Source organism: Rattus norvegicus, assembly GCF_036323735.1.
Source record: "Rattus norvegicus strain BN/NHsdMcwi chromosome Y unlocalized genomic scaffold, GRCr8 chrY_unlocalized_1, whole genome shotgun sequence".
In the NCBI taxonomy this organism is placed as follows: domain Eukaryota; kingdom Metazoa; phylum Chordata; class Mammalia; order Rodentia; family Muridae; genus Rattus; species Rattus norvegicus.
In genome coordinates this window covers 1875538-1900579 of record NW_026947367.1, presented here as the reverse complement: position 1 = coordinate 1900579, position 25042 = coordinate 1875538, and the positions used below count along the sequence as shown (strand labels likewise).

General features: G+C 37.2%; 1 long non-coding RNA gene across 1 annotated transcript in view; it reads right to left on the bottom strand.

Moving 5' to 3' along the window:
* LOC134484560 (uncharacterized) overlaps positions 1-25042 on the bottom strand; it is an 80976-nt gene that overhangs the window by 24687 nt on the left and 31247 nt on the right. The window contains exon 3 of the long non-coding RNA XR_010062011.1: positions 21460-21562. This is a non-coding gene — a long non-coding RNA (uncharacterized LOC134484560). The remainder of the gene's footprint in view (positions 1-21459; positions 21563-25042) is intronic.

Sequence of the window (25042 nt, the reverse complement as noted above, 5' to 3'; positions counted from 1 at the left end):
GTGTTAGGGGTTTTAATTATTTTCTCGTTCTATTTTTTTTATTCCAGAGGTGAGAACCAAACCCAGGGCCTTGTGCTTGCTAGGCAAGCACTCTACCACTGAGCTAAATCCCCAATCCTCTAGTTCTATATTAAATGTAAAGATATAGAAGGGAATATGTGAGTGAATAAACAATTTGTAATTGTATCTTATTAATATATTTCCCTTAGATTTTATTTTGTTTTATATTTTACTAACAAAATAGTTACAATTTATTGAACTTGGTGACTTAAGGCATCAAGTATAATACATTTTTAAAAATGACTTGGAGCAATATATTATGGGAACTTGAATTTTAACTTCATTATATCTTATTTTAAAGAGGAATTTTTCACACTGTTGTTTCTAGTATTTAAAAAAGAAGTGGACTGATAACTAAATGAATTTTTGGAGGATCAAAATGATATATATAGGAAGAAAATTGTTTGTGCAGATTATATATTTAATAAACAATGATATTTGATTATATATTCACTAAATGGTGAAGCCCTTGAAGGAAAGCAGAAACTACAAATATATTTTTATAAGTCTATTTTCTAGATTTGTACTGGAAACATAATAAGGAATCACTTATTTCTGGAGTAAGTGTATGAGTGAATTAGAGAAGCAAAGGACATCATATCAATCCCCAAGTACATGGAAGTCAGATCGCTAAACAATCATCATGTTAAACAAAAAAAAATGATTACTCACACAGAGTCATTTAGAAATAACAACATTTTTCTCTTCTTTGGCTAAACCATATATGTCATGCCTAGGCAAATTCTTCTAAAAGCAAGGTCTTTACTTTGAAAAAGCATGTATGGATATATGTATATGTGTATATATGTCTATATATGTATGTGTACATCAGGACATATGTATATGTCATATACATGTGTGTATGTGTATATACATATATATGTGTATGTTGACACAGTTAAAATATGTATATATATATGTATATATATAGATATATTTGTGTGTATGTGTGTATGTACATGTATATACATATAAGTATGTAACATAAAAATGAACTCTATTTTCTAATTTTATGAAACTTTATTGCTAAATACATTAGCACTCAAGAATTTTAAAACCTGCTCTATAAATTTGATTCATTTTAAAATCACTGTTCAGAAAATAGATTCAATGTAGGTGATTAATTATTATACTATCAAATTTCCTTAACTATTTGATAAAAACACTAAGACTTAATTTAGTAATGTCACTGTACATATGTTTTAGCATGTAACATATCTCATTAGTTTTTCCAGCATGTGATATAATTTCAGGATTCTAGACCTATGTAAGGTAGAAAATAAAACAAATGGATTGCTATATGTGATAGATGAGAGCAATAGATAGATAGATAGATAGATGATAGATAGATAGATAGATAGATAGATAGATAGATAGATAGATAACTAGATACATACATACATATATACATACATACATACATAGTTACAAAGATGAAAGATTACAGATGAAAAGTAGACAAATATCACATACTCAGAATCATCGATCATGAAATAACTAGTATTAAAATGTGAAAATATCTTCCTATATGAAGCAAAATTTTAAATGTGAATTACGTTCATATTTTAATACCTAAAGGGAGATTTATCAGCCATAATATTTAAAATATAATGTCTATTTGAAATATCCTCTCAGGTAATTAAGAGACATTAAATACTTAACTTCCTTTACATTAATCTGTTAAATTATCCCATCATCTTGTCTTTGTTACTTAAATGGAAAACATCAAACTTTGTCTCCAAGTTAAAATCTTCGTTACTTTCCACCCTGCTCTGCATTCTATCTCAAATCCTATCACAATGTTTAAGTCTCTAACAATTCCTCATGTGCTCTCATGAAAATTAATCATGATCCATCATTTTTTATCTTTACTACCATTGTTCTCTTACAGATAACTATTATTTCTCTGTCACCAATGTGATCACTATCCCCTTCTCTCTTTCAAGTACCATTTTCAAAATCAACCATTTTATAGTTTCTCTTTATTTGAGAAAATAAAATGATCTATTTTTCCCCTAATAAATTATGTACCAAGAGTTTTTTTTTTTTCCATTGAAACTTTAGACAGGAAAAACAAAGTTGTTACAAAGTTCTAGTTCTACTCAGACCTAAAACAGAAACCTGGCTATGTGAAAGGAATCATAGGAAGAACACTTCTGGAAGAGAACCCAGAGTTGTAGAAGAAGACCTTGTGCAGGGAAGTGCTTCATTCAATTGTAAACAAAAATTGTAAAAGACCTGAACTTTCATATTGAGTGAAAGTTGTTGAAGAATATACACAAGTGATTCTGAGTGGGTTACAGAAACAGGTTAATTTATAAATACATGGTAAATACTAGAAAAATGGCATCAAATTGTAAAAGAGCAGAAAAGGAAATGAAGTTAAAAGTTGGTACAGGTTTCAATATGGATGTTGGTAATTTGAACATGCTGAAGATTATTGGTCGATTTAATGGGATGAATGCCTCAGATACATTAACAATATTGCATGACTCTATAGCGAAACTACACAGTGTGAAAACATTAACAATAACCTTTGACAAAAATCTGTTCATGTATGGGTATATTCTTTAATATTTCTTTTTGAAAACATTCATTTAATTAAATAAAATTCAATAAAGAACCGAAGATAACCCTTTTCATCTCTGACATATCCAATCTCTAAACAGGGGTATAGTGGATGAAACTTCATACAGCATTTGCCTACTCCAGGTATTATTAATTTAAAATAATAAGCAGAGGAGAGTATCATATTTGTGGGCATTGGTTACTAAGGCCCAATTATCTCCTCAGAAGATTACCATTAAAAGCAATCTAACATAACTTTGATTCCATTAAATATTTAAAATCTTAAATACTAAGCTTGCTTATCATTTTCACCGCAGAGGACACCATATGTAATTACATCATTTTTACATGTCAATATGAGTCACTATACCTTTCTGATTTTGATACATACCAAGCTTAACAAAGAGGAGACAGTACGATTTACAGCAATCCTTACATTTCTCCTATGGTGCACTACATGTGGTCCATATTACAATCGATTAAATTAATAGTTTAAGTAAAGGATAATGGCATGTCAATGTAGATTTTGATATTTCATACAATAAAAAAATCAAGATCCAATAAATAATTGCTTACAGAATTTACTTTTACAGGAAGACAGTAGGTTAATAATACCTTATAATATCCCCCCTAATTCATATTGAGTCAGTGCTGGAATATGTGTAACAACGTTTGTAAAAAGAATAAGTACTTTTCTGTATCTTTTTAACAGCAATTGGACATAATAAAGAAGTATCAGATAAATGTTGAAATAATTCAAAAACTTTTTAAAATTATACTGAAAGATATTTCTAGAACATCAGAGTTCATTTCTGAGGCTCCATATAACTAGCTAATATAGTGCTGAGCACTTGTATTCCATGTGTATAAACAATATTCATCTCCATAGGAAATAAATGTTTTAAAATCTCAAAAGCTATATTTATTTAAGAGTAAAATTTTTGACGTTTAAGATTACAATTTTTCCCATTTTTATTAAATTTGGTATTTACTATTTACATTTCATATTTTATTTTTTTCTGTGTTTCCAGGCCATCAGCCCGAACCTCTCCTTCTCCCCTTCTATAATGTGGTTGTACCCTCCACATCCATTCCTATCCTTAAAGCACCCGACCGTACTTTCCTCTACATGAAGGGTCCAATCTTATTAGGACCAAGAGCGTCACAATGGTGCCCCAACAAGGCTATTCACTGCTACATATGGAGTTGGGTTGTGATTTAGTACCTGAAAGATCTAGTTGGCTGGCAGTATTTTCTTTGAGGTTGTAAGTCCCTTAGCCTCTTCAGTCCTTCCTTTAATTCCTCCAAAGGTGGTCCTATGCTTAGTTCAGTGATTTGCTGCTGGCATTTGTCTCTGTGTTTCACATGCTCTAGCTGTGTCTCTCTGGAGGGATCTATATACAGTTCCTGCCAGCATGCACTGCTTAGCTTCATCAATCTTTTCAAGTTTGGGTATATATATATGGGGGAACATGTCCAGCAAACTCTGAATGGCCATTCCTTCAGTCTTCTTAAAACAATGCCTACCTACACCTATTATTTATATTTTAGTTACTCTAAATATAAGGAAGGAGTGAATCATCTGCATTTTGGCCCTCCTTGTGTTTCATGTGTTCGGTGCATTGTATGTTAGGAAATTTGAGCATTTGGGCTAATATCGACCTATCAATGAATCCATACTTTGTGTGTTTTCTGTGATTGGGAAAGATCACACCAGATGATTATTTTCTAGGTCCATCTATTTTACTATGAATTTCATGTACTCATTGTTTTTGATAGCTGAGTAGTAGTACTTTGTCTAAATATATGTCATTTTCTGTATCCATTCCTCTGATGAAGGGCATCTGGGTTCTTTACAGCTTCTGAATATTATGAATAAGGCTGATATGAACAAAGTGTAACATGTATGTTTGTTGTATGTTGGATCATCTTTTGGGTATATGCCCAGTGGAGGTATAGCTGGGTCCTCAGGCAGTGCAATGTCCAATTTCTGAGGAAACTCAGGACAGATTTTCAAAGAGGTTGTACTAGTTTGCAATCCCAACAACAATGGAGGAATGTTCATCTTTCTCCACATCCTCTCCAGCATCTGCTATCACCTGAGTTTTTGATCTTAGCCATTCTGAATGATGTGAGGTGGAATCTCAGGGTTGTTTTGATGTGCATTTACCTGATGACTAAGTATGTTGTACATAACAGAAAGCATTTTAAGAAATGATGCTACCTAACTGTTGGTCTGGCTATAGCTGAGTGCCAATTGATCCATTTCTTTCTCTTTCTTACAAGTTCGCGTCCAAGTGTATCAAGGAACTCTATATAAAACCATATATGCAGAAACCAACAGAAGGGAAAATGTCAGAAAGTGCCTAAAACACATTTGCCAGGAGAAAGTTTACAGAACAAAATACCAAAGGTTCAGGCTCCTAGATCACCAGTCAATATATGAAATTTCAACAATCTTAAAATTTTTGTTAACGCAAAGATCACTGCCAATAGGATAAAACAGAAATCTACACATTTGGAAAAGATTTTAAACAACCCTATATCTGGTAAAGTGCCATAATAATAAATATAGAAATAATTCAGAAAGGTAAACTCCCACACAACAAAGTATCCAACTTTTAAACTGGGTTAGCAAGCTAACACAAGAATTCTCAACTGAGGTATCTCAGTAGCTGAGAAACATATCAAGAAATCTTCGAAATCCTTAGTTATCAGAAAAATACAAACTGAAATGAACTTGAGAGTCTTACATTACACCAATCAGTGTGACTAAGACAAAAAACTAATGCAGTAGCAGACTAGGCTATGATGTAGAGAAAAAGGAACACTCCACCACTGCTGGTGGGATTGGTATATGTATAGCCACTTTGGATATCAATGTGGAGGTTCAGAGAATATTGCAAATAGCATTGCCTGAAGACCCGGCTTTACCAATCACTTCAATGCAAATACTCAAATATGATCCACATATAACAGTGACAAGTATTTGAACATATTCAGGGCAGCCATACTTATATAAGTCAAATGCTGCAAACAGTCATGATATATGTCAACTCAACTTAGGAATAAATACAGAAAGTGTACTATATTTAAACAAAGAAATACTACTCAGGTATTAAAAATGAGGAAACCAAGAACTTTGTAGGCTAAGGGATGGACCTGGAAATTAGTGAAGTAACAGAGATCGAAAAGGACATAACATGGGATGTACTTAGTGAGAAGTGAATGTTAGCCAAAAAGATCAGTATACCCAATAAACAAATCATTTATCACATGGAAGGTAAAATGTTAGAAGGCCATACTGAGGATTCTTGCAACCGACTTAGAATTGAGAGCAAAATGATAATAAAAGAGAGAGGAATGGAGGGACTTTGCTAGAAGTAGGAAGGGTGGACAAAATGGGGAGTGTAGAAACAATATAAAGACAAAAGAGAAATCTAAAGGAACATTGGAATAAATAACAATAAGCATCAGTGGTGGGTGTTGAACTTGGGCATTTCCAGGAAAGTCACAGATGCCAGGGATGCAAGAGGATTCCATAAATTTACTGGGACTATGGTAGTTGAAATAGTAAGCAGCAAAGAGATAGAACCACAAGAGACTACCTCCTGTAGCTAGACATGCCCACCTGTGAAGAGAAGGTGATGCCCCCACATTTCAAAATCTTTAACTTATAAATGTCCAAAATGAAAAAAAATGCAAAGAAAAAAAGGAGCAAAGACTGAAGGAAAGGCAATCCAGAGACCACCAGACTAGAAGAACAATTTCATCCACATACTCCAAATCCTCAGATGACTCCTGATATCAAGATGTGCTTGCAGATGAGACCCTAATATGTCTGTCATCTGAGGGGCTCTGCCATTACCGGATGGTGACAGATTCACATACACATAACCATTTGACAGAAACTGAGAGCCAGAAAAGCATGGCTAGTGGATTGCCTGAAGGATCTGAAGGGAATTGGAACCCAATATGAAGAACAACACTATCAATAAAGTTTACCCTTCAGAGTCTCAGGAAATTTAACACAAACAAGTGTATATTTGTGCCAGTAGATGGCTTCTGCTACATAGATTGTAGAGCATATGGAGAAGACAACTGCCTCATCTTCCATTTCTGGGAAGGGAGTCAATTGGTCCTGTGGAGATGCCATATCCCAGAGAAGGGGGATGGTAGAGGACTAAAGTGGAAGTGGGCATGTAGATGGGGGAGCACCACCTTAGAAACTAAGAGGATCAGAATGGCTTGTGTGATTCAAGAAAGAAAGGCCAATTGGGGAAATTACATTTGAAATGTAAACAAAGGAATAGATTATTGTATACATATAATGTTTATAATATAATATGTTCATGTTTCCAACAGAGACATTCACATCTCATTCCTTAAGGACTATACAAAAGGTTTGCTCAAAGGTAAAATCCATATTTTGGGATATACTTATTATTGAAAAATTACATAGATAAACCCAATCCATATTTTATCTTCTGTCCCTCTACCTATAATAAATCTTTATTAACTTTGATAAAAATAAAAAAGTGTTTCTACTCCATTACTGACAACTGACAGAAAGAGAGGAAGACTGAGTATTACATACTAATTTACACCGATACACACATATTCTCAATAAAATCCGTGCGAACAGATTCAAGAAGACACTAAAAATAAAAATATATACACATATATGTCAAATCTACTTCTAATATGATCTTTGTGATAGGATGTTGCATCTTTAACTCAGAACTTTAATCAAGATCTATTCTTATTTTTATATTTTTAGTCATCTGCAGATACATCTTTTTTAGGAATGAATCCTTCGCACTGGAGACCAGAGAAGAGACCTGCAGTTACATTATTAATAAACATCAAAGCAAAATATAAAAGTCTGAATGGAATAAATATTTTAGGACAGTGTTTTGCAAGCAAATTCTTTCATAGACAGTCTTTGAAGAGCTCTGAAATTTTGCATTTCATATTTGACTTTTCTGGGACTCTGACTAGAATCAACTCACAACTGTTTGGGATTTTCTTGGCAATTAACCAGTTTGTGAACAGAGCTGATTTTATCATATGCTCTTCCATCTACATTAATATTGCTACAGTGAGGAACAACTATGGTAAAACTCTTCATCTGATTTTTCAAACAGCATCCTCATACCACTGCGGACTTTTGTGCTTGTGGAGGGAATGGTTGAGAACACCATTTGAAAGTTGGAAATGCTGAAGTGGGAAAGGCCTGTGTGTGGATCATACACAACTTCAGAATATCCATTGTTTTAATATTCACTAGGAAGTGGACTTCTGCAAAATGACTTCAGCAGAAAAGCATGGTAGAAAAAAGGTAATTGATTCACTGGAGATATAGATGCACTGGATTGTTGAACATGGGCTTAGAGGTAGAGACATGTGAGCACATAAAGTATGGAGAATCAATCCTGTGTGATGTTAAGTTTCCCTACCCCATGGTTCCATGCAAACAGCATTATATTTAAGCACTGAGGAATTGAATAAAAGTCAATTTTTTGTAAATCCAAGTCACAAAAAGTACTGTCCTCCTCCATGATGCACATAAACTCTCAGGTGCACTGGCCTTCACATGCCTGGATGACAGCTGTCAGCATGGGATTTACTGCCATCCTTTTCATAACAGCAGAGCTCCAATCTGCTTCAGCCACGTCATCAGCGCCTCATTCTGATGGAGGGAGACTAGTTCACTGAGTATGCCTATGAAATCTTTGATTAGCTTAAAGACCTAGGAACTATTTTCACTCCAGTGAGCTGTTATAAGTAATCTTGAATTGAGTTGGTATTGTTAGTGGCTGTGATGTCTACAAATCCCAGAAGACCATGTTTCAAAGGGAGTTGATTGAGAATTTCTTGGGTATTTTTGCAATACTGGTAGGTGGGCTCGATGAATAGGAACATCTTCCCAGACTGGGTCTTGCAGTTCCCATACTCCTGAGCCATGTTGTGAGGCTGCAGTTTCCCTGAAAGGAACGTTCTATTGAAAAATGGTAATCTCAATGTATTCTGAACAATGCATTATAATTGAAGACCATAGAAAACATGGAAGAAAGAAACTTTTACTTTTTCTAGCTTGCACTCACATTCCTACCAAACCCTCACATACCTTAGAACCTGCTTACTGAGGATTTAATCATATAATAATGAACAGATGAGACATCCAGGCTTGTGGACTTATCAACTACTGGATTCTTGGACTTTACAAATATCCATCCATTGTTAAATTATGTGGACCACAGACTGTGATCATTGTGATAAATCCCTTTTCTCTGTACAAAGAGATTCATCCTCTACTCTCTGTTAGGGAACAGCGGCTTCTACACCAGGAATCTAGAGAAGACCTTTTACAGAAGTTTGTGTCTAGTAAGTGTTTCAGCTCAGTTACAAATTACCAATGGCCACATTCCCTTAGCATGATTTCCATATGATACTTTGATACAGTGCTTCTTATTTCCTAGAGTTCTTGGCAACAGAATTCAAATAGCAAAAGTAACCTATCAATGAAATCCACAGTAATATATTTGCATGAGTGCATCGGAAAGAATTATTATAGGATAAACAAGAATTGGAAAACTAGATTTCCTTCCTTCTGTAGATCAAGACCAGGAAACCACAACTACAAAAAATCTGAGACAAGTTGTCTGAAATTTGTTCTTTTCATCAATCATGGGGCTCATGGGGAAGGAACTCAGGTCTCAAGAGTTGGCACAAATTTCCTTAATTTCTGAGCCAGGTCAACTGCAGAATACCTCATTCATGAACCTGAAGAAACTCAGTATCCATCCTGCTATAATGTGTATATATCTATGTATCATTCATAGGATGGACACTTTTGGCTGTTGCTTTGAAAGCAACAGTCTGGAAAGACACAGAATTTCTTCTTTCACACAATAATTCTCAGGCTGATGGTTGGTCTCAAAAGTTCATTCCATGAGTTGTTTTACAAAAATCATTCACTGATCTGAAAGAAACACTTTTTAAATGTTGGGATGTCTTCTAAAACAATATCAACAATCCTTCTCCATACCCAGTTTTGAACTGAATCATTCTCCAAAGATCTGTTGACTCTGCTGAAGGATGCATCCCCCCAGACTAGATTGAATCCTGCTCTTAGCACTGCATTTATGATACATAAGCATGATTTCCTTACCACTTTCAACCCCAGGAGATTTTTTTTTCAATTCTTAATTTAATCTGATGAGTCTAATCTACATCATAACACAGGATGAGATTGACAGTTCTGCTCCAACCCTTTCAATAAGTGATGCTAAGGTATGATTGTGCATCTACTAATGCCCTCATGGATGACTGGCAGTTTAGACAATAAGCATTCCTATTCCTTATATGTATTTCTTTTTTTTTTCTAGAAGGAAGGGAAATGGAAAGGAGGAGAGAGGAGAGGAAGGGAGAGGAGAGGTGGGGGGAGAAAGGGGAGGGGAAAGGATGAGAGTGGAGGGGCCATTTATGTATTTCTGTAGTTCTCACAAACTTTCTTTCTTTGAATGAGTTTGTTCAAGTTCAACTAATGCAGTACAAAAGGAAGGACAAAAGTCATGGGCAGGTTCTGGAGAGATAGCTCATCCATTTTTTCAAATTTCCTTAACATAAAACCAAAAGGATAACCCAGTTCCAAGTGGAATTCACTAACCTTGACTGGATTCTGGGGTAATTGCATGTATGTGGTGCATAGCACTTACATCAAATGAAAAATTATGTATAAAAGAAATAATAGCGCTCTCTGCTCCCAAACCTCATGGGAGAGAGACCTCACCGCCTGGTCAGGTGAGCCCTCCTGAGGCTGCAGAGTGGAAGAGACCACCAACACTGCCCACCCCTGGCCACATCCCTGGCCCAAGAGGAAACTGTATACTGCTCTGGCTTCCCGTGTATGAGGGCCCAGGAGCGACAGGACCCCTGTGCCTGAAGGGACAGACCAGACAAACAGTTCTCTGCACGCAAATCCCATGGGAGGGAGAGCTAGACCTACAGAGAGGCAGACACACCTGGGAAACCAGAAGAGACTGCATTCTGCACACATCTTGACACCAGAGGAAAACACCAAATGCCATCTGGAACCTTGGTGCACGGAGGCTCCCAGAAAAGGCGGCGCAGATCTTCCTGGTTGCTGCCACTGCAGAGAGTTCGTAGGCAGCACTCCACGAGCAAACTTGAGCCTCGGGACCACAGGTAAGGCCAACTTTTCTGCTGCAAGTGACATGCCTGGTGAACACCAGACACAGACCCACAGGATCAGCTGAAGGACTATAGATAGGAAAAACTACACGCCCGAAAGCAGAACACTCTGTCCCCATAACTGGATGAAAGAGAACAGGAAAACAGGTCTACAGCACTCCTGATACATGGGCTTATAGGACAGTCTAGCCACTGTCAGTAATTAGCAGAACAAAGTAACACTAGAGATAATCTGATGGCGAGAGGCAAGCACAGGAACCCAGGCAACAGAAACAAAGACTACATGGCATCATCGGAGCCAAATTCTCACACCAAAGCAAACATAGAATATCCAAACACACCAGAAAAGCAAGATCTAGTTTCAAAATCATATTTCATCATTATGCTGGAGGACTTCAAGAAAGACGTGAAGAACTCCCTTAGAGAACAAGTAGAAGCCTACAGAGAGGTAGCACAAAAATCCCTGAAAGAATTGCAGGAAAACACAATCAAACAGTTGAAGGAATTAAAAATGGAAATAGAAGCAATTAAGAAAGAACACATGGAACATAGACATAGAAACAACCCTGGACATAGAAAACCAAAAGAGGAGACAAGGAGCTCTAGATACACGCTTCATCAACAGAATATAAGAGATGGAAGAGAGAATCTCAGGAGCAGAAGATTCCATAGAAATCATTGACTCAACTCTAAAAGATAATGTAATGCAGAAAAAGCTACTGGTCCAAAACATACAGAAAATCCAGGACTAAATGAGAGGATCTAACCTAAGGTTAATAGGTATAGAAGAAAGTAAAGACTCCCAGATCAAAAGACCAGTAAATATCTTCAACAAAATCATAGAAGAAAATTTCCCTGACCTAAAAAAAGATATTGCCATAGGCAAACGAGAATCCTACAGAACTCCAAATAGATTGGACCAGAAAAGAAACACGTCCCGTCACATAATAGTCAAAAAACCAAACGCACAAAATAAAGAAAGAATATTAAAAGCAGTAAGGGAAAAAGGTCAAGTAACATATAAAGGCAGACCTATCAAAATCACACCAGACTTCTCGCCAGAAACTATGAAGGCCAGAAGATCCTGGACTGATGTCATACGGAGAATAAGAGTATACAAATGCCAGCCCAGGTTACTGTATCCAGCAAAACATAGATGGAGAAACCAAGATATTCCATGACAAAACCAAATTTACACAATATCTTTCTACAAATCCAGCACTACAAAGGATAATAAATGGTAAAGCCTAACATAAAGAGGCAAGCTATACATTAGAAGAAACAAGAAACTAATCCACTTGGCAATAAAACAAAGAGAAGAAAAGCACACAAACATATCCTCACATCCAAATATGAATATAACAGGAAGCAATAATCATTATTCCTTAATATCTCTCCACATCAGTGACCTCAACTCCCCAATAAAAAGACATAGATTAACAAACTGGATACGCAACGAGGCCCCTGCATTCTGCTGCCTACAGGAAACACACTTCAGAGAAAAAGACAGACACTACCTCAGAGTGAAAGGCTGGAAAACAACTTTCCAAGCAAATGGTCAGAAGAAGTAAGCTGGAGTAGCCATTCTAATATCAAATAAAATCAATTTTCAACTAAAAGTCATCAAAAAAGATAAGGAAGGACACTTCATATTCATCAAAGGAAAAATCCACTAAGATGAACTCTCAATCCTAAATATGTATGCCCCAGATACAAGGGCACCTACATACGTAAACGAAACCTTACTAAATCTCAAAATACACATTGCCCCTCACTCAATAATAGTAGGAGACTTCACCACCACACTCTCATCAATAGACACATCACGGAAATAGAAATAAAATAGAGACGTAGACAGACTAAGAGAAGTCATGAGCCAAATGGACTTAACAGATATTTATAGAACATTCTACCCCAAAGCAAAAGGATATACCTTCTTCTCAGCTCCTAATGGTACTTTCTCCAAAATTGACCATATAATTGGTCAAAAAACGGGCCTCAACAGGAACAGAAAGATAGAAATAATCCCATGCCTGCTATCATACCACCACGGACTAAAATTGGTCTTCAATAACAATAAGGGATGAATGCCCACATATACTTGAAAAGTGGACAATGCTCTACTCAATGATAACCTGGTCAAGAAAGAAATTAAAGACTTTTTAGAATTTAATGAAAATGAAGGTACAACATACCCAAACTTATGGGACACAATGAAAGCTGTGCTAAGAGGAAAACCCATAGGGCTGAGTGACTGGAGAAAGGAACAGGAAAGAGCATATGTCAGCAGCTTGACAGCACACCTAAAAGCTCTAGAACAAAAAGAACCAAATACAACCAGGAGGAGTAGAAGGCAGGAAATAATAAAAGTCAGAGCTGAAAGCAACTAAATAGAAAGAAAAAGGACCATAGAAAGAATCAACAGAACCAAAGTTGGTTCTTTGAGAAAATCAACAAGATAGATAAACCCTTAGCCAGACTAACTAGAGGACACAGAGAGTGTGTCCAAATTAACAAAATCAGAAATGAAAAGGGAGACATAACTACAGATTGAGAGGAAATTCAAAAAATCATCAGATCTTACTATAAAAGCCTATATTCAACAAAACTTGAAAATCTACAGGAAATGGACAATTTCCTAGACAGATACCAGGTACCAAAATTAAATCAGCAACAGATAAACAGTTAAACAACCCCATAACTCCTAAGGAAATAGAAGCAGTCATTAAAGGTCTCCCAACCAAAAAGAGCCCAGGTCCAGACGGGTTTAGTGTAGAATTCTATCAAACCTTCATAGAAGACCTCATAACAATATTACCCAACTATTCCACAAAATTGAAACAGATGGATCACTACCGAATTCCTTCTATGAAGCCACAATTACTCTTATACCTAAACCACACAAAGACACAACAAAGAAAGAGAACTTCAGACCAATTTCCCTTATGAATATCGACGCAAAAATAATCAATAAAATTCTGGCAAACTGAATCCAAGAGCACATCAAAACAATCATCCACCATGATCAATAGGCTTCATCCAAGGCATGCAGGGGTGGTTTAATATACGGAAAACCATCAATGTGATCCATTATATAAACAAACTAAAAGAACAAAACCACATGATCATTTCATTAGATGCTGAAAAAGCATTTGAAAAAATTCAACACCCCTTCATGATAAAAGTCCTGGAAAGAATAGGAATTCAAGGCCCATACCTAAACATAGTAAAAGCCATATACAGCAAACCCATTGCTAACATTAAATTAAATGGAGAGAAACTTGAAGCAATTCCACTATGATCAGGGACTAGACAAGGCTGCCCACTCTCTCACTTCTTATTCAATATAGTTCTTGAAGTTCTAGCCAGAGCAATCAGACAACAAAAGGAGGTGAAGGTGATACAGATCGGAAAAGAAGAATTCAAAATATCAGTATTTGCAGATGATATGATAGTATATTTAAGTGATCTGAAAAGTTCCAAGAGAGAACTACTAAAGCTGATAAACAACTTCAGCAAATTGGCTGGGTATAAAATTAACTCAAATAAATCAGTAGCCTTCCTCTACACAAAAGAGAAACAAGCTGAGGAAGAAATTAGGGAAACGACACCCTTCATAATAGACCCAAATAATATAAAGTACCTCAGTGTAACTTTAATCAAGCAAGTAAAAGATCTGTACAATAAGAACTTCAAGATACTGAAGAAAGAAATTGAAGAAGACCTCAGAAGATGGAAAGATCTCCCATGCTCATGGATTGGCAGGATTAATATAGTAAAAATGGCCATTTTAAAAAAGCAATGTACAGATTCAATGCAATCCCCATCAAAATACCAATCCAATTCTTCAAAGAGTTAGACAGAACAATTTGAAAATTCATCTGGAATAACAAAAACCAAGAATAGTTAAAATTATTCTCAACAATAAAAGGACTTTAGGTGGAATCACTATCCCTGAACTCAAGCAGTATAACAGAGCTATAGTGATAACAACTGCATGCTATTGGTACAGAGACAGACAGATAGACCAATGGAACAGAATTGAAGACACAGAAATGAACCCACACACTTATGTGCACTTGATTTTTGACAAAGGAGCCAAAACCATCCAATGGAAAAAAGATAGCATTTTCAGCAAATGGTGCTGGTTCAACTGCAGGTCAACATGTAGAAGAATACAGACCGATCCATGTTTATCACCCTATACAAAGCTTAAGTCCAAGTGGATCAAGGACCTCCACATCAAACCAGATACACTCAAACTAACAGAAGAAGAAGTGGGGAAGAATCTCGAACACATGGGCACTGGAAAAAAATTTCATGAACAAAACACCAGTGGCTTATGCTCTAAGATCAAGAATCGACACATGGGATCTCATAAAACTGCAAAGCTTCTGTAAGGCAAAAGACACTGTGGTTAGGACAAAACAGCAACCAACAGATTGGGAAAAGATCTTTACCAATCCTACAACAGAGAGAGGCCATATATCCAAAATATACAAAGAACTCAAGAAGTTAGACCGCAGGGAGACAAATAACCCTATTAAAAAATGGGGTTCAGAGCTAAACAAAGAATTCACAGCTGGGGAATGCCGAATGGCTGAGAAACACCTAAAGAAATGTTCAACATCTTTAGTCATAAGGGAAATGCAAATCAAAACAACCCTGAGATTTCACCTCACACCAGTGAGAATGGCTAAGATCAAAAACTCAGGTGACAGCAGATGCTGGCAAGGATCTGAAGAAAGAGGAACACTCATCCATTTTTGGTTGGATTGCAGACATGAACAACCATTCTGGAAATCAGTCTGGAGGTTCCTCAGAAAATTGGACATTGTACTGCCTGAGGATCCAGCTATACCTCTCTTGGGCATATACCCAAAAGATGCCCCAACATATAAAAAAGACACGTGCTCCACTAAGTTCATCGCAGCCTTATTTATAATAGCCAGAAGCTCGAAAGGATCCAGATGCCCTTCAACAGAGGAATGGATACAGAAAAGGGGGTACATCTACACAATGGAATATTACTCAGCTATCAAAAACAATGACCTTATGAAATTCGTAGTCAAATGGTTGGAACTGGAAAATATCATCGTGAGTGAGGTAACCCAATCACAGAAAAAAACACATGGTATGCACTCATTGATAAGTGACTATTAGCCCAAATGCTTGAATTACCCTAGATGACTAGAACAAATGAAACTCAAGACGGATGATCAGAACGTGAATGTTTCACTCCTTCTTTAAAAGGGGAACAAGAATACCCTTGGTAGGGAATAGAGGCAATGATTAAAACAGACACAGAAGGAACACCCATTCAGAGCTTCCCCCACATGTGGCCAATGCATATACAGCCATCCAATTAGACAAGATGGACGAAGCAAAGTATTTCAGGCCGACAGGAGCCGGATGTAGATCTCTCTTGAGAGACACAGCCAGAATACAGCAAACACATAGGCCTATGCCAGCAGAAAACCACTGAATTGAGATTAGGACCCCCGTTGAAGGAATCAGAGAAAGAACTGGAAGAGCTTGAAGGGGCTCGAGACTCCATATATACAACAATGCCAATCAACCAGAGCTTCCAGGGACTAAGCCACTACCTAAAGACTATACATGGACTGACCCTGGACTCTGACCTCATAGGTAGCAATGAATATCCTAGTAAGAGCACCAGAGGAAGAGGAAGCCCTGTGTCCTGCTAAGACTGAACCCCAAGTGAACTAGATTGTTGGGGGGAGGGCGACAAGGGGGGGAGGGTGGGGACGGGAACACCCATAAAGAAGGGGAGAAAGGAAGGGGATGTTTGCCTGGAAACCGGGAAAGGGAATAACACTTGAAATGTATATAAGAAATTCTCAAGTTAATAAAAAAAGAAATAATAGCAATAATAATGGTAATGATAATTATCTGAACCAAACAACTATCCAAAATAGGCACCAAATACATATTCAAGGCCAACAACATAAAAACTAAGTATAAAAAAGATTTTTAAGAACATGGAATTCATTATCTCTTCTATGTGGTTCGCACTGAGACTATATTTCAATAAAGTAGAGACAGAATACGTCAGATATTCCGGAGTTTAATTTCCAATACATTGGTGAATGTTTTCATTTTCTGGTACTCATTAGACAAATACTGTTGATTTTCTCATTAATTTGTTCTATGAAATCATTCCTAAAGTACTATGTTTTAGGAGTAGCTAAATATATGACCACAAGGATAGAGTATGGATACCTTTTCCATCATGAAATTGGTATACAGATTAGGCCACACTAGACACATCGAAAGGCCAATCCACATGTTACCTCTGGCTTACTGGGAACAATTGTAAATCCCAAGAACTGCAAATTTTAGTCATCTATCTCTACATATGGTTTCTGGGATTACAGGGTGCAACACGACACAAGAAAAAACTTGTTTCTTATGAGTTGAAAAACACATTTTATTCTGAAAAATATATATTAATTTTTTTTCAAAAAGGGTTTAATGATACAATCATAACCCAATGTGCATGATGTTATCAAAACTGCAAATTCACCAAAAGAACAAAAATTTATTAAGAATGAATAACAAAACTTCCAACCAAACCAACAGTACTAATACCTGAAGCAAACACAACTCAAACCAAAAACAAAACACAGTAATTAAGCTAAGCAGAATTCTCCAGCTGAAGGTTTAGCACCACAGTCGTACCCTGCGGCTGGCCTTGGGAACATAGTGGAAAGGCAGTCAGTCACCAATTGTAATACATTTTAACAGGTGAATCTAGCTATGCCTTTTTGAGGCCTTTATAGGTCACAGTCTTCCAAAGCTAATATGAGACTTGTATATAATTTGGTTTCTAGACTTTGAACTTCTCTTGATGGATTTCCAACAATAAAGTAGAAAATCCCCCATAACAAGAACAAATTAATCCTCTCAGACTCCTCCTGGATGCTCAGAAGCTCTTGATATGCTTCAACATTTCTTTGAAACCCTCCCATGTTTATGTTCGGCATGAAGGTAATTCCAGTGTCTGAATGGAAACTCACTTCCCTTTCCTACCTAGGCTACAGCATTTACTTAGCTCAAATGTTTACACTCCTAAGGAGATAAACATTTCAAAAATTCATCCTCTCAGTGTGTACCACTAAATATATAGCATATAATTTCTACCATTCCAAGTATTCCTTATCCATATTTCCTGAAGACTTCAGCTTTCTCCATTTTAGTAACAGGTTCTGTACCCAGCAGTCCTTGGTTACATGCAATGTTTGTCCTTGGCTTTGAACCAGCTGCTCAGTCTTAGGTACCGGACCTTACCCAAGCACAAGTTTCTCCATTTTTGAATTAAGTTGTTGCTAATACGATTTCTGAGGTTTTTCAACTTAGAGAAATCTCCAAACTCTTACTGTCCCTACAGTTATGTTTAGGAATGACGTGGTTCAATACTGCACTAATGAGACCTGAGAAATTGCAGTTCCATAAAATCAAAATTAAATCACTACACATCTCTGAAATGCTGTTTCAACGTGGATTAAGTAGTTACTGTTTTCAAGTCATCCCTCTTAAACTTTAAAATGTAAGCATTACTCATGCACAGAATGCTTTCTCAAGAAAGGAGGAGGAATTCTAAATTTTTCATTGAGTTTGGGTTTAACTTACTTGTGGAGAATACTCTTCATATCTTGGATAATTCCAGCATGCCACACACAGCACAGAGGAAGTCAATTATTTGTGGGTTTTTTTTTTTTTTTTTTGTGTGTGTGTGTGTGTGTGTGTGTGTGTGTGTGTGTGTTTGTGTGAGTTTGTGTGTGTGTTTGTGTGTATGTGTGTATATGTGTATCTGTGTGTTTATGTGTGTGCATGCGCGTGTGTGTATAGTGTCTAGGTCACTGCACAAAAAATCATGCTACGTTTTGGAGAAGCACACTTATTCAATGATACCATGGCCTCCTCAGTTTTGTATGCCTCTTTAGCATACCTAATCACTTCAAATTACACCATTTACCTATACCTCTGGGGCACAGACTAAATTCATAATATCCACCAATCTCCATAGGGATTCAGAGCTGATTGATAAATAATTTTAGGAGTCTTTAGATTCAAATTTTGTCCCAAAAGTCATTAAGTATTTATTGTCCTCAAAACTCAAATCTCAGTGGTATTTTCGACTTTTGAGTTTCATGCCCAAACCTCGTTCACTACATGCACTCCCTCCATTGTTGACAAGTTCAAGCTATGCTTTCCGAATGTCATGTTTGCTGTGACTACCTAGTTATACAGACATGTGATAGGCAAGTGATTTCTAATATAGATTGCTTAATACTCAGTGGCTCTATTCAGTATCTGTGAAGTGGGGATTCAATCTCTTTGTGCTAAATGTAGGTTCCAAACTGCCTCTGGATATTTTTGAATAGCATCTTATATATATGCATATGCTTTTTAGGTGGTTTTTCTTTATTAACACTCCACATACCATAGCATCAGATTATTTTAAATTTCCACGTGAAGTGATATCTTGTCCGTCCTGGCTTAGAATTGTGTGGGGATATTTAGGTCAATCTCTGCATCCCTGCAGAATCTTTCTTGATATATTATCTCCTATGGATGGTGTAATATCTACAACCTTTGATACACAGCCTTTGATAAACCTTCCTTCACCTGAGTAAAAGAAAATATTTACAGCAGATGGATCCTCTAATTTTTTGTATACTACATGATTCCCTTAACTGAAATAAGTCTATGCATGCTTATTCAGGCACAAACAGATCCATGGGGAGACGCCCCGACTAAAAATGTCAACTACTACTCAGCTGTTCTCTATGTATACAGTCTGAGGAACAGTCACTTCAGTTCAATTGTTTAACTGAAGAATACTAAGCCATTTTCAAAATTAAAAAAAAAAACAAAACAAAACAAAACAAATTACAAAGGCAAGGATTGAGATAATGCTTTTGTCTATGTAGAACATTAATTTAAGCCTCACATACAAATGTGTGATGTGAATTAATTTCAACCAATACTCCAGAAGGAATAATATACTTTTTTGTATGGTCTCTCTGGATTAGAGTATGATATCAATACAGTCTTCTGTGACAGATTTTCAACCACATATGAACATCTGAGGACTCCAGGAGAGTAACTCTTGCTCAACAAAATAACCTTAATGTTATTTGTGACAGTGCCAGGGTCCACTTCTTGTTATGTATCAGAGATCTGACTCATTTTTAAGTCTTTCTTTATCTCATGCTAATTTTTATGCTGCTTGATCAGAGGTTGGTTGTAATTTTCCTCCCTGCTGAATTCACAACTACAAGAAAGTGTTTCTTAAGAGAAGCCCTTGATATTCTATAATGTAGAATGTTGTTGGCTGTGGCTTTCCGTGGCTCCCACTGTTCTCTCAAGGTTCATATCAGTGAAGAAAAAGCATTCAGAATGGAAAACACTATTGTTCTGACACAGGACAGACAAAATCCACCGAACTTTCCTTGCATGGGATTAGAACACAGTGGACAGGAGATACAGTCAGCATAGTCAATTAAATGCTCCCCCTTCGTATCCAATGGACAAATGTTTACCCATCTGGTTTGGCTTATTAGCCATGCTTGCTTAGACTGCTTACCCAGTTCCCAAGCTGTGAAAAATAGACTTTTTTCTTAGCAAGGGATGAAGTCTTGGAACAACATCTTACTTTTGCTCACTGTTTCCCCGTTCCTACAAGGTAAGCAGATTCCTCCAAAGGAGATTCCATTTCCATAGTCTCCCTCCATCAGATCTGAAGCTCTGAGCCCAGTAAACAAGAATATGTCCATAACCATGACAAAGTAAAACTTTTCTTTCTTCAGTGCTGGGGAGGATGGGAAGCTGTGATGGTATCTTCTTTATTGTAGGATATCTTGAGACAGGAGAGGGGAAAGAGCTTTGGAGGAGGGGAAATCTTGATCCCTTTAGAGTTTAAGTATAATAATAATAATGGTAATCATCATCATCATCATCATCTTCATCACCATCATCGTCAAAAGTAATTTAGACTGGTGAGATGATTCAGCATTTAAGAGTCCTAACTGTTTTTCCATAGGTCCTGAGTTCAACTACCAGCAAAATCATAGTGGCATAAAACCATGTATAATGGCATTAAACTTCCACTTCTGTTGTGTCTGAGAGTTACAGATACTCATTGAAAACAAATAAAATAAAACTTTAAATAAAAAAATGAAAGTTTACTTATCTAAGTTTAAGTTACTATGCTTCTGTAGCTTACCAACTTTCTGTGTGTCTGAGGACAGAAAATACATTCTCTTTCTATTAAAATCCATGATGAGAGCTCACACATTACTTTCCGTAACCCAAGACAGTTATTCAAACCACTGCTTCTGCATTTCTGAGAAATAAAATAGCTTCCTATCACACTACTATCCTTTCTTTATGTTGTGATTCTGAGAGGAACATAAGAAAATTAATTTGTACATGAGGACATTACAGTTGCATTTTCCTGTGGTCTGAGAAAACTGAGGTTATCACACAGGGGTCAGGACTGTCTACAAAGAAGTGGGTACAATGACTACTTCTCTTCAAATGCTGTTGGTGCAATGGTTACCTATGCATGAGAATTTTCCAACTCACATGTCATCTTCTGGAGCTCCTTAGTCAATTTCTACAAACTTCTTAATCTGTTGCACTTGCTCACTGATGCTGGAAGGTTGGGATGATGCCTTCCCTGGAGACCCTGTAGATAAACACAAAGGAACATGCATAGTAGTAGCCCAGACACAGGAGAAAAAATGCAAATTCCCCAATAAAGCATGACAAAAGGGGAAGTCTACAGACACGAGGAAGCACTGAAAGAGGAGGAAAGCTCTAGTCAAGCTGGATCTATTAGCTATTTTCTTTCTCCCAACCATGATCGATAGACATACGCCTCACTTCCTTCTGCAGTCCCCCTGGCCCTTAACAACAAAATCTGGCCAAGACATGAAGAAATGGAGGACATTTTCAGTACATATCTGATGGGATGCAGGTAAGTCCTGGAGTCATTAGTGTTTAGGACTCCCAATCCTTAATCATGTATGTCCAAGACAAAAAGAGATATTGATGCATGTCAAGGGTAGAAGCCCTTGTCATAAAATTCCAATGGCATGTCCAGGAATCCTCTGAAGATAAAATTCAATACTCTACACTGAGAGTCAAAATTTTTATTCCTGTGGCTCTTCTTGTAATTCTTCCTCATTCAGAATGAAAGTAAGAAACTCATAGTAGACCAGCTGCATGCTTGACAATTCCTGGTCTCTGCCAAAAAATTATCAGATATTCTTCATGCATGAATAGTGAAAAGTCAATTCTCAAACACAGCCCACAAATGGTCCTCACCACCTTAGGTAGCACACTCAAAATGACAAAGAAGAAAATAAACTGAGAACATAGTTCAGAATGCTTGTCAGTGATGCGATGATTCGACACAGTTAATCCATCTCAGGGACATCTTCTGTAGATAAATGACCAATTTCTCCAATTTCTTCATCTATTCCTCCTGATTAGTAATATTGGAGGGTTGGGATGATGTCTTCCCAGTAGGCCAGGAACATAGATAAATACAATTAAGCAAAGACTTGGGGAAGATCCACAAACTACAACAGTTTGGATAGGGGAGTAAAAAATACAGAAAAGTTTTAAATTCTGATAAAAACTTCCCTCAGAGCCTCAAAAATAGCTTTTCTTAGCCGTGAGGGTGGTTATGATGTAATCAATGGTTCACAGTTGTGGCTACAGGTGCACTGATTAACATATGTGTAATTTGAGTCATCAAAAGCAAACACTCAGAGAAAGCATGATGGGTCAATCTTGGATGAGCAATTAAGAAGTGAAACTGAAGTATAGAGAGGTATCATCTGGAAGAAACAGACTGACAGAGACAAAGACAGAAAGACAGACAGACAGATATACACACACAAACACACACACACACACACACACACACACACACACACACAGACACTCACACACAAAACAAAGCAGAAGTCTTAGGGAAAAATATGTTGTGGATCATTGGCAAGGAGCTTCAGCCAGGGAAGAAAAATCAAATTCTTCATTTGGGGGCCACATGTGACAACGTCTATACTCCTGAAAGGCAGTCACTACTACATTTATATACAACATCCATTAGGAAAATACAGACAGGGAAGTGTAACATAAGGGAAGAGACTAGGTATTGTTACATGATGCATGTTTATTAAAGCCCCATGTTACCTTTCTCCTGATGCTGGTAGTCCCTGTAAAGAGAAGCCATGGTCATCCTGGCACGCATTTCTTTTATCTCTGAAAATTTTTCTTCCATACATGATCGTTGGCCCCTAGGCTTGTTGGGAGCTATTGATATTCTACATCTTCTCAGTGGTTAAAGTTCTAGTCTAGTAGATTTGGACATCAGTTATATTTTTAATTGTGGTTCTACAATAGAGAGCAATTTCAGATCACACTGGAGTTTATGAGAGAATAAAGTGCTTGAACTGAAATGAAATATATTATCATTAGTAAAGATTATTGTAGGAAAGCTGAAAAACAGGAAAGAGAGGCAGACAGAAGGAGAAAGAGAGATGAGACTGAAAGACAGAGAAAGAAACATACACAGAGAGACAGAGTGTAAAAATATGCCTTGTGTATATGAAGCCAGAAAATAATTTGTGAATCTAGGAGACAACACATAAATGAGTGCCTGTAAATCCCAGTAACTAAGAAAGAAGCCTGGAACCAGTTGTGCTACTGAGATCAGACAAGATTGGTATATACCAATGTGAGACACTAGACTTCCATGTGCAAATCCTTAGCCTAGAAAATGTAGTTATGGTTGTCCAGAAAACAAAACAAAACAAAACACAGATTTGTCTCCTCTGTCCCCATTCATTACTCTGATCTCCAATGTCACAAGAGGATAAATGGTCTTCCACTTACCCTGAAAAGTAGCTCACAATGAATAGCAGCTATCTTCAACGTTCCATCATCTGAGCCTACCCTTGTCTTGTGGATGGTACTCAGGAAGCTAACTGACAGGTTAACCTTTGCCTAGCTGGGTGTCAAAGTTCAGACATGATACCACAACCTGTGATTGTCAACACTTCCATGTTTCTAATGGGAGGACAGTGTCACAATGGCCTGATACTCTCTTGTCACGCTTTTTTTTTTTTTTTATTAACTTGAGTATTTCTTATATACATTTCAAGTGTTATTCCCTTTCCCGGTTTCCGGGCAAACATCCCTCTCCCCCCTCCCCTTCCTTATGGGTGTTCCCCTACCAAACCACTCCATTGCTGCCCCCCCAATAGTCTAGTTCACTGGGGGTTCAGTCTTAGCAGGACCCAGGGCTTCCCCTTCAACTGGTGCTCTTACTAGGATATTCATTGCTACCTATGAGGTCAGAGTCCAGGGTCAGTCCATGTATAGTCATTAGGTAGTGGCTTAGTCCCTGGAAGCTCTGGTTGCTTAAGATTGTTGTACTTTTGGGGTCTCGAGCCCCTTCAAGCTCTTCCAGTTCTTTCTCTGATTCCTTCAACGGGGGACCTATTCTCAGTTCAGTGGTTTGCTGCTGGCATTCGCCTCTGTATTTGCTGTATTCTGGCTCTGTCTCTCAGGAGTCATCTACATCCGGCTCCTGTTGGTCTGCACTTCTTTGCTTCATCCATCTTGTCTAGTTGGGTGGCTGTATATGTGTGGGCCACATGTGGGGCAGGCTCTGAATGGGTGTTCCTTCTGTGTCTGTTTTAATCTTTGCCTCTCCCTTCCCTGCCAAGGGTATTCTTTTTCCTCATTTAAAGAAGGAGTGAAGCATTCATATTTTGATCATCCTTCTTGAGTTTCCTTTGTTCTAGGGATCTAGGTTATTCAAGTATTTGGGCTAATAGCCACTTATCAATGAGTGTATACCATGTATGTCTTTCTGTGATTGGGTTAGCTCCTTCAGGATGATATTTTCCAGTTCCAACCATTTGCCTACGAATTTCATAAACTCATTGTTTTTGATAGCTGAGTAATATTCCATTGTGTAGATGTACCACATTTTCTGTATCCATTCCTCTGTTGAAGGGCATCTGGGTTCTTTCCATTTTCTGGCTATTATAAATAAGGCTGCGATGAACTTAGTGGAGCACGTGTCTCTTTTATATATTGAGGCATCTTTTGGGTATATGCCCAAGAGAGGTATAGCTGGATCCTCAGG